Raw genomic sequence first — 10,000 nt, forward strand, 5'->3', positions numbered from 1 at the left:
TACTATAGACCAGAACCCTATTCCCTATATAATGCTTACTTATCTAATATAGCGTATTGACTCGGGGTTGAATACTTACCTAATCTAACCTATATTTGTTTTATTTTTCATTAATTGTGTAAAGAACGTTAGCATTTTTCTTCCACTTTAAAATTAGAGTATTTTGTGGAGATCAACGACCAAAAATCACAATTGAATCAATTTCAATATGACTTTAACTCAAAAAAAATATGAAAATATCCAAGAGGATGAATACTAATGATACCCACTGTATGTACTGTAGATGTACATCCAAGATGAATACTAATGATACCCACTGTATGTACTGTAGATGTATATCCAAGAGGATGAATACTAATGATACCCACTGTATGTACTGTAGATGAATATCCAAGATGAATACTAATGATACCCACTGTATGTACTGTAGATGAATATCCAAGAGGAAGAATACTAATGATACCCACTGTATGTACTGTAGATGAATATCCAAGAGGATGAATACTAAGGATACCCACTGTATATACTGTAGATGTACATCCAAGAGGATGAATGGAATGAATGAATACCCTCCTATGTACTAATAGATGAATATCCAAGAGGATGAATACTAATGAACTGTACCCACTGTATGTTTACTGTAGATGTACATCCAAGATGGAATACTAATGAACCCCCTGTACTGGGTGGTACTAATGGAACTGTTCCCCAAGAGGATGAATACTAATGATACCCACTGTATGTTTACTGTGGAGATGTACATCCAAGATGAATACTAATGAATACCCACTGTATGGTACTGTGGAATGTACATCCAAGATGAATACTAATGATACCCACTATGTACTGTAGATGAATATCCAAGAGGATGAATACTAATGATACCCACTGTATGTTTACTGTAGATGTACATCCAAGATGTTTACTAATGATACCCGTCCTGTGGTTTACTGTGGAACTGAATATCCAAGAGGATGAATACTAATGGATACCCACTGTATGGTACTGTAGATGTACATCCAACTGGATGAATACTAATGATACCCACTGGGTATGTACTGTAGATGTACCCCAAGATGAATACTAATGATACCCACTATGTACTGTAGATGGAACATCCAAGTCCTGGATGAATACTAATGGAACTACCCACTGTATGTGGTGTAGATGGAACTGTTCCAAGAGGATGAATGGAATGAATGGAACTGTTCCCCCCGTCCTGGGTGGTTTACTAATGGAACTGTTTCCCCCCCTGTACTGGGTGGTTTACTAATGGAACTGTTCCCCCTGGGGTGGTTTCCCCCCGTCCTGGGTGGTTTACTAATGGAACTGTTCCCCCCGTCCTGGGTGGTTTACTAATGGAACTGTTCCCCCTGTCCTGGGTGGTTTACTAATGGAACTGTTCCCCCCCCATCCTGGGTAGTTTACTAATGGAACTGTTCCCCCCCCTGTACTGGGTGGTTTACTAATGGAACTGTTCCCCCCCCGTCCTGGGTGGTTTACTAATGGAACTGTTCCCCCCCGTCCTGGGTGGTTTACTAATGGAACTGTTCCCCCCCGTCCTGGGTGGTTTACTAATGGAACTGTTCCCCCCCGTCCTGGGTGGTTTACTAATGGAACTGTTCCCCCCAGTCCTGGGTGGTTTACTAATGGAACTGTTCCCCCCCATCCTGGGTGGTTTACTAATGGAATTCATGGATTTGAGAATGCAAGGAAGAAGAATCTTTGAACAACAGACTGGAGGGATTTTATAACCTGTAGCGAACACTAGATGGCGCTAAAACTCAACTTTGCTCATAAATGTGTAATCTTCTAAATCCTGTTAAATGTCTGATCATTTCTTCAGCTGCTTTCTTTCAAGACTGCATATCTGAGCAGGATCTGGATGAGATGAACATCGAGATCATCCGTAATACTCTGTATAAGGTGAGCAAAGGGATTTCATTCACCCGTAATACTCTGTAATAAGGGATTTCATTCACCTGTAATACTCTGTAATGAGGTGAGCGAAGGGATTTCATTCACCTGTAATACTCTGTAATGAGGTGAGCAAAGGGATTTCATTCACAATGTTAAACAACATCGTGCATCAGAAGATAGATGGTCATTGACTTTATTCCATGTATTCATTTCCAGGCTTATCTGGAGGCTTTCTACAAGTTCTGCTCCACTCTGGGAGGAACCACTGGTGACACCATGTGTCCTATTCTAGAGGTCCGTGAGCTTGTCCCTTTATTAGACAGTTAACTTGATATATACAAGTGTCTTCGGGAAAGTATTCAGACCCCTTTACTTTTTACACATTTTTGTTACGTTACAGCCTTATTCTAAAATGGATTAAAAAAGAATTCTCATCAATCGACATAATGACATCACCATACCCCATAATGACATGACATAATCACCAATACCCCATAATGACAAAGCAAAAACAGGTTTTTAGAAATTTTCACATGTATTAAAAATAAAAAAACAGATTTACATAAGTATTCAGAACCTTTGCTATGAGACTCAAAATTGATCTCAGGTGCTTCCTGTTTCCATTGATCATCCTTGAGATGTTTCTACAAATTGATTGAAGTCCACCTGTGGTAAATTCAATTGATTGGACATTATTTGAAAAGGCACACACCTGTCTATATAAGGTCCCACAGTTGACAGTGCATGTCAGAGCAAAAAACAAGCCATGAGGTCAAATGAATTGTCCGTAGAGCTCAGAGACATGATTGTGTCGAGGCACAGATCTGGGGAAGCGTACCAAAACATTTCTGCAGCATTGAAGGTCCCCAAGAACACAGTGGTCTCCATCATTCTTAAATGGAGGAAGTTTGGAACCACAAAGACTCTTCCTAGAGCTGGCCAAACTGAGTAATCGGGAGAGAAGGGCCTTGGTCAGGGAGGTGACCAAGAACCCGACGGTCACTGTGACAGAGCTCCGGACTTCTTCTGTGGAGATGGTTATCCTTCTGGAAGGTTCTCCCATCTCTGCAGCACTCCACAAATCAAGCCTTTATGGCTCCTGTAGCCATTCCTCAGTAAAAGGGCACATGACAGCCCGCTTGGAGTTTGCCAAATGCCACCTGAAAACTCTCAGACTATGAGAAACAAGATTCTTTGGTCTGATGAAACCAAGTGGCACGTCTGGAGGAAACCTGGCATCATCTCTACAGTGAAGCATGGTGGTGCTGCTCCAGAGCGCTCAGGACCTCAGACTGGGGGCGAAGGTTCACCTTCCAACAGGACAACGACCCTAAGTACACAGCGAAGACAACGCAGGAGTGGCTTCGGGATGACATCTGAATGTTCTTGAGTGGCCCAGCCAGAACCTGAACTTGAACCCAATCGAACATCTCTGGAGAGACCTGAAAATAGCTGTGCAGCAACGCTTTCCCCATCCAACCTGACAGAGCTTGAGAGGATCTGCAGAGAGCAATGGGAGAAACTCTAGGCTCCCGAGTGACGCAGCAGTCTAAGACACTGCATCTCAGTGCTTGAGGCGTCACTACAGACACCCTGGTTCGATACCAGGCTGTATCACAACCGGGCCGTGATTGGGAGTCCTATAGGGCGGCGCACAATCGGCCCAGCGTCGTCCGGGGTTTGGGCCGGTGCAGGCCCGTCATTGTAAATAAGAACTTGTCCTTTAACTGACTTGCCTAGTTAAAATAAAACTCCACAAATACAGATGTGCCAAGCTTGCATTGTCATTCCCAAGAAGACTGGAGGCTGTAATCGCTGCCAAAGGTGCTTCAACAAAGTACTGAGTTTAATATTTTTATATATATATATATATTTATATTTGCAAAATGTCAACTTGTTTTTTGCTTTATCATTAGGGGTAATGCGTGTGTCTGTGTAGTGATGAGAAAAGAAAAACAATTGAATCCATGTTAGAATAATAAGTCTGTAACGTAACAGAATGTGGAAAAGGTCAAGGGGTCTGAATACTTTCCGAATGCCACTGTGGTGGTTCTCTGTAGTCATTTATACTGTGGTGGTTCTCTGTAGTCATTTATACTGTGGTGGTTCTCTGTAGTCATTTATACTGTGGTGGTTCTCTGTAGTCATTTATACTGTGGTGGTTCTCTGTAGTCATTTATACTGTGGTGGTTCTCTGTAGTCATTTATACTGTGGTGGTTCTCTGTAGTCATTTATACTGTGGTGGTTCTCTTTAGTCATTTATACTGTGGTGGTTCTCTGTAGTCATTTATACTGTGGTGGTTCTCTGTAGTCATTTATACTGTGGTGGTTCTCTGTAGTCATTTATACTGTGGTGGTTCTCTGTAGTCATTTATACTGTGGTGGTTCTCTGTAGTCATTTATACTGTGGTGGTTCTCTGTAGTCATTTATACTGTGGTGGTTCTCTGTAGTCATTTATACTGTGGTGGTTCTCTGTAGTCATTTATACTGTGGTGGTTCTCTGTAGTCATTTATACTGTGGTGGTTCTCTGTAGTCATTTATACTGTGGTGGTTCTCTGTAGTCATTTATACTGTGGTGGTTCTCTGTAGTCATTTATACTGTGGTGGTTCTCTGTAGTCATTTATACTGTGGTGGTTCTCTGTAGTCATTTATATACTGCACCGTCCAATTGGAAAGGGACAAATTCACCCACACCTTGAGGTGTGTTCTAGTATATTAATCTCTCACCTGTCAATCAGTCAGTTTCCTATTTCCTCTCCCTCTGTGTGTCCAGTTTGAGGCGGACAGGAGGGCCTTCATCATCACCATCAACTCATTTGGTACCGAACTGTCTAAGGAGGACCGTGCCAAGCTGTTCCCCCACTGTGGCAAGCTGTACCCTGAGGGGCTGGCTCAGCTTGCCCGCGCTGACGACTACGAACAGGTCAAAGCTGTGGCCGACTACTACCCTGTAAGTTTTACTACGACTGCTAGCCCAGGCTGCTAGCTACTACCCTGTCAGTTATACTACGACTGCTAGCCCAGGCTGCTAGCTACTACCCAGTTATACTACGACTGCTAGCCCAGGCTGCTAGCTACTACCCTGTACGACTGCTTCCCAGGCTGCTACTACCCTGTCCTTACTACTGCTAGCCCAGGCTGCTAGCTACTACCCTGTAAGTTACTGGTCCTTACTACTAGCCCAGGCTGCTAGCTACTACCCTGTAAGTTACTGGTCCTTACTACTAGCCCAGGCTGCTAGCTACTACCCGTGGTCCTTCTGTGGCTCAGTTGGTAGAGCATGGCGCTTGTAACGCCAGGGTAGTGGGTTCGATTCCCGGGACCACCCATACGTAGAATGTATGCACACATGACTGTAAGTCGCTTTGGATAAAAGCGTCAGCTAAATGGCATATATTATTATTATTATTATATTATTATATTATATTATTATTATTATTATATTACTGTCAGTTATACTACGACTGCTAGCCCAGGCTGCTAGCTACTACCCTGTCAGTTATACTACGACTGCTAGCCCAGGCTGCTAGCTACTACCCTGTCAGTTATACTACGACTGCTATCCCAGGCTGCCGGCTACTACCCTGTCAGTTATACTACGACTGCTAGTCCAGGCTGCTGGCTACTACCCTGTCAGTTATACTACGACTGCTAGTCCAGGCTGCTAGCTACTACCCTGTCAGTTATACTACGACTGCTAGCCCAGGCTGCTAGCTACTACCCTGTCAGTTATACTACGACTGCTAGTCCAGGCTGCTAGCTACTACCCTGTCAGTTATACTACGACTGCTAGCCCAGGCTGCTAGCTACTACCCTGTCAGTTATACTACGACTGCTAGCCCAGGCTGCCGGCTACTACCCTGTCAGTTATACTGGTGCTACTACTAGGCTGCTAGCTACTACCCTGTCAGTTATACTACGACTGCTAGCCCAGGCTGCCGGCTACTACCCTGTCAGTTATACTACGACTGCTAGCCCAGGCTGCTAGCTACTACCCTGTCAGTTATACTACGACTGCTAGCCCAGGCTGCCGGCTACTACCCTGTAAGTTATACTACGACTGCTAGCCCAGGCTGCCGGCTACTACCCTGTAAGTTATACTACGACTGCTAGCCCAGACTGCCGGCTACTACCCTGTAAGTTATACTACGACTGCTAGCCCAGGCTGCTAGCTACTACCCTGTCAGTTATACTACGACTGCTAGTCCAAGCTGCTAGCTACTACCCTGTAAGTTATACTACGACTGCTAGTCCAGGCTGCTGGCTACTACCCTGTCAGTTATACTACGACTGCTAGTCCAAGCTGCTAGCTACTACCCTGTAAGTTATACTACGACTGCTAGTCCAGGCTGCTGGCTACTACCCTGTCAGTTATACTACGACTGCTAGCCCAGGCTGCCGGCTACTACCCTGTCAGGTATACTACGACTGCTAGCCCAGGCTGCTAGCTACTACCCTGTAAGTTATACTACGACTGCTAGCCCAGGCTGCTAGCTACTACCCTGTCAGTTATACTGCGACTGCTAGCCCAGGCTGCTAGCTACTACCCTGTCAATTACTGCGACTGCTAGCCCAGGCTGCTAGCTACTACCCTGTAAGTTATACTACGACTGCTAGCCCAGGCTGCTAGCTACTACCCTGTCAGTTATACTACGACTGCTAGCCCAGGCTGCCGACTACTACCCTGTCAGTTACTGGTCCTTACTACTGCTACTACTAGCCTAGCCTATTGGCTACTACCCTGTCAGTTACTGGTCCTTACTACTAGCCTAGCCTATTGGCTACTACCCTGTCAGTTACTGGTCCTTACTACTAGCCTAGCCTATTGGCTACTACCCTGTCAGTTACTGGTCCTTACTACTAGCCTAGCCTACTGGCTACTACCCTGTCAGTTACTGGTCCTTACTACACGCCTAGCCTACTGACTACTACCCTGTCAGTTACTGGTCCTTACTACTAGCCTAGCCTACTGGCTACTACCCTGTCAGTTACTGGTCCTTACTACTAGCCTAGCCTACTGGCTACTACCCTGTCAGTTACTGGACCTTACTACTAGCCTAGCCTACTGGCTACTACCCTGTCAGTTACTGGACCTTACTACTAGCCTAGCCTACTGGCTACTACCCTGTCAGTTACTGGACCTTACTACTAGCCTAGCCTACTGGCTACTACCCTGTAAGTTATACTACGACTGCTAGTCCAGGCTGCCGGCTACTACCCTGTTCATTACTGGTCCTTACTACTAGTCCAGCCTACCGGCTACTACCCTGTCAGTTGGTCCTTCTGTAGCTCAGTTGGTAGAGCATGGCGCTTGTAACGCCAGGGTAGTGGGTTCGATCCCCGGGACCACCCATACGTAGAATGTATGCACACATGACTGTAAGTCGCTTTGGATAAAAGCGTCAGCTAAATGGCATATATTATTATTATTATTATATTATTATATTATATTATTATTATATTATATTACTGTCAGTTATACTACGACTGCTAGCCCAGGCTGCTAGCTACTACCCTGTCAGTTATACTACGACTGCTAGCCCAGGCTGCTAGCTACTACCCTGTCAGTTATACTACGACTGCTATCCCAGGCTGCCGGCTACTACCCTGTCAGTTATACTACGACTGCTAGTCCAGGCTGCTGGCTACTACCCTGTCAGTTATACTACGACTGCTAGTCCAGGCTGCTAGCTACTACCCTGTCAGTTATACTACGACTGCTAGCCCAGGCTGCTAGCTACTACCCTGTCAGTTATACTACGACTGCTAGTCCAGGCTGCTAGCTACTACCCTGTAAGTTATACTACGACTGCTAGCCCAGGCTGCTAGCTACTACCCTGTAAGTTATACTACGACTGCTAGTCCAGGCTGCTAGCTACTACCCTGTCAGTTATACTACGACTGCTAGTCCAGGCTGCTAGCTACTACCCTGTCAGTTATACTACGACTGCTAGTCCAGGCTGCTAGCTACTACCCTGTCAGTTATACTACGACTGCTAGCCCAGGCTGCTAGCTACTACCCTGTCAGTTATACTAAGACTGCTAGCCCAGGCTGCCGGCTACTACCCTGTCAGTTACTGGTCCTTACTACTAGGCTGCTAGCTACTACCCTGTCAGTTATACTACGACTGCTAGCCCAGGCTGCCGGCTACTACCCTGTCAGTTATACTACGACTGCTAGTCCAGGCTGCTAGCTACTACCCTGTCAGTTATACTACGACTGCTAGCCCAGGCTGCCGGCTACTACCCTGTAAGTTATACTACGACTGCTAGCCCAGACTGCCGGCTACTACCCTGTAAGTTATACTACGACTGCTAGCCCAGGCTGCTAGCTACTACCCTGTCAGTTATACTACGACTGCTAGTCCAAGCTGCTAGCTACTACCCTGTCAGTTATACTACGACTGCTAGTCCAAGCTGCTAGCTACTACCCTGTAAGTTATACTACGACTGCTAGTCCAGGCTGCTGGCTACTACCCTGTCAGTTATACTACGACTGCTAGTCCAAGCTGCTAGCTACTACCCTGTAAGTTATACTACGACTGCTAGTCCAGGCTGCTGGCTACTACCCTGTCAGTTATACTACGACTGCTAGCCCAGGCTGCCGGCTACTACCCTGTCAGGTATACTACGACTGCTAGCCCAGGCTGCTAGCTACTACCCTGTAAGTTATACTACGACTGCTAGCCCAGGCTGCTAGCTACTACCCTGTCAGTTATACTGCGACTGCTAGCCCAGGCTGCTAGCTACTACCCTGTCAATTACTGCGACTGCTAGCCCAGGCTGCTAGCTACTACCCTGTAAGTTATACTACGACTGCTAGCCCAGGCTGCTAGCTACTACCCTGTCAGTTATACTACGACTGCTAGCCCAGGCTGCCGACTACTACCAGTTACTGTTACAGTTACTGGTCCTTACTACTGCTACTACTAGCCTAGCCTATTGGCTACTACCCTGTCAGTTACTGGTCCTTACTACTAGCCTAGCCTATTGGCTACTACCCTGTCAGTTACTGGTCCTTACTACTAGCCTAGCCTATTGGCTACTACCCTGTCAGTTACTGGTCCTTACTACTAGCCTAGCCTACTGGCTACTACCCTGTCAGTTACTGGTCCTTACTACTAGCCTAGCCTACTGGCTACTACCCTGTCAGTTACTGGACCTTACTACTAGCCTAGCCTACTGGCTACTACCCTGTCAGTTACTGGACCTTACTACTAGCCTAGCCTACTGGCTACTACCCTGTCAGTTACTGGACCTTACTACTAGCCTAGCCTACTGGCTACTACCCTGTAAGTTATACTACGACTGCTAGTCCAGGCTGCCGGCTACTACCCTGTTCATTACTGGTCCTTACTACTAGTCCAGCCTACCGGCTACTACCCTGTCAGTTGGTCCTTCTGTAGCTCAGTTGGTAGAGCATGGCGCTTGTAACGCCAGGGTAGTGGGTTCGATCCCCGGGACCACCCATACGTAGAATGTATGCACACATGACTGTAAGTCGCTTTGGATAAAAGCGTCTGATAAATGGCATATATATATATATATATAGTTAGTTAGTTAGTTAGTTAGTGGTCCTTACTACTAGCCCAGGCTGCCGGCTACTACCCTGTCAGTTACTGGACCTTACTACTGCTACTACCAGCCCAGGCTGCCGGCTACTACCCTGTCAGTTACTGGCCCTTACTACTAGCCTAGCTTACTGGCTACTACCCTGTTCATTACTGGTCCTTACTACCACTACTACTAGCCTACTGGCTACTACCCTGTCAGTTACTGGACCTTACTACTAGCCTAGCCTATTGGCTACTACCCTGTCAGTTACTGGTCCTTACTACCGCTACTACTAGCCTACTGGCTACTACCCTGTCAGTTACTGGTCCTTACTACTAGCCTAGCCTACTGGCTACCACCCTGTCAGTTACTGGTCCTTACTACTAGCCTAGCCTATTGGCTACTACCCTGTCAGTTACTGGTCCTTACTACCGCTACTACTAGCCTACTGGCTACTACCCTGTCAGTTACTGGTCCTTACTACTAGCCTCCTAGCTACTACCCTGTCAGTTACTGGTCCTT

At 46.2% G+C, this 10,000-nt stretch overlaps 1 pseudogene; it reads left to right on the plus strand.

Moving 5' to 3' along the window:
* The first annotated feature begins 1,800 nt into the window (after positions 1 to 1,800).
* LOC127921188 (V-type proton ATPase subunit d 1-like) overlaps positions 1,801 to 10,000 on the plus strand; it is a 10,630-nt pseudogene continuing 2,430 nt past the window's right edge.

This window comes from Oncorhynchus keta, unplaced genomic scaffold (genome assembly GCF_023373465.1).
Source record: "Oncorhynchus keta strain PuntledgeMale-10-30-2019 unplaced genomic scaffold, Oket_V2 Un_contig_21610_pilon_pilon, whole genome shotgun sequence".
In the NCBI taxonomy this organism is placed as follows: domain Eukaryota; kingdom Metazoa; phylum Chordata; class Actinopteri; order Salmoniformes; family Salmonidae; genus Oncorhynchus; species Oncorhynchus keta.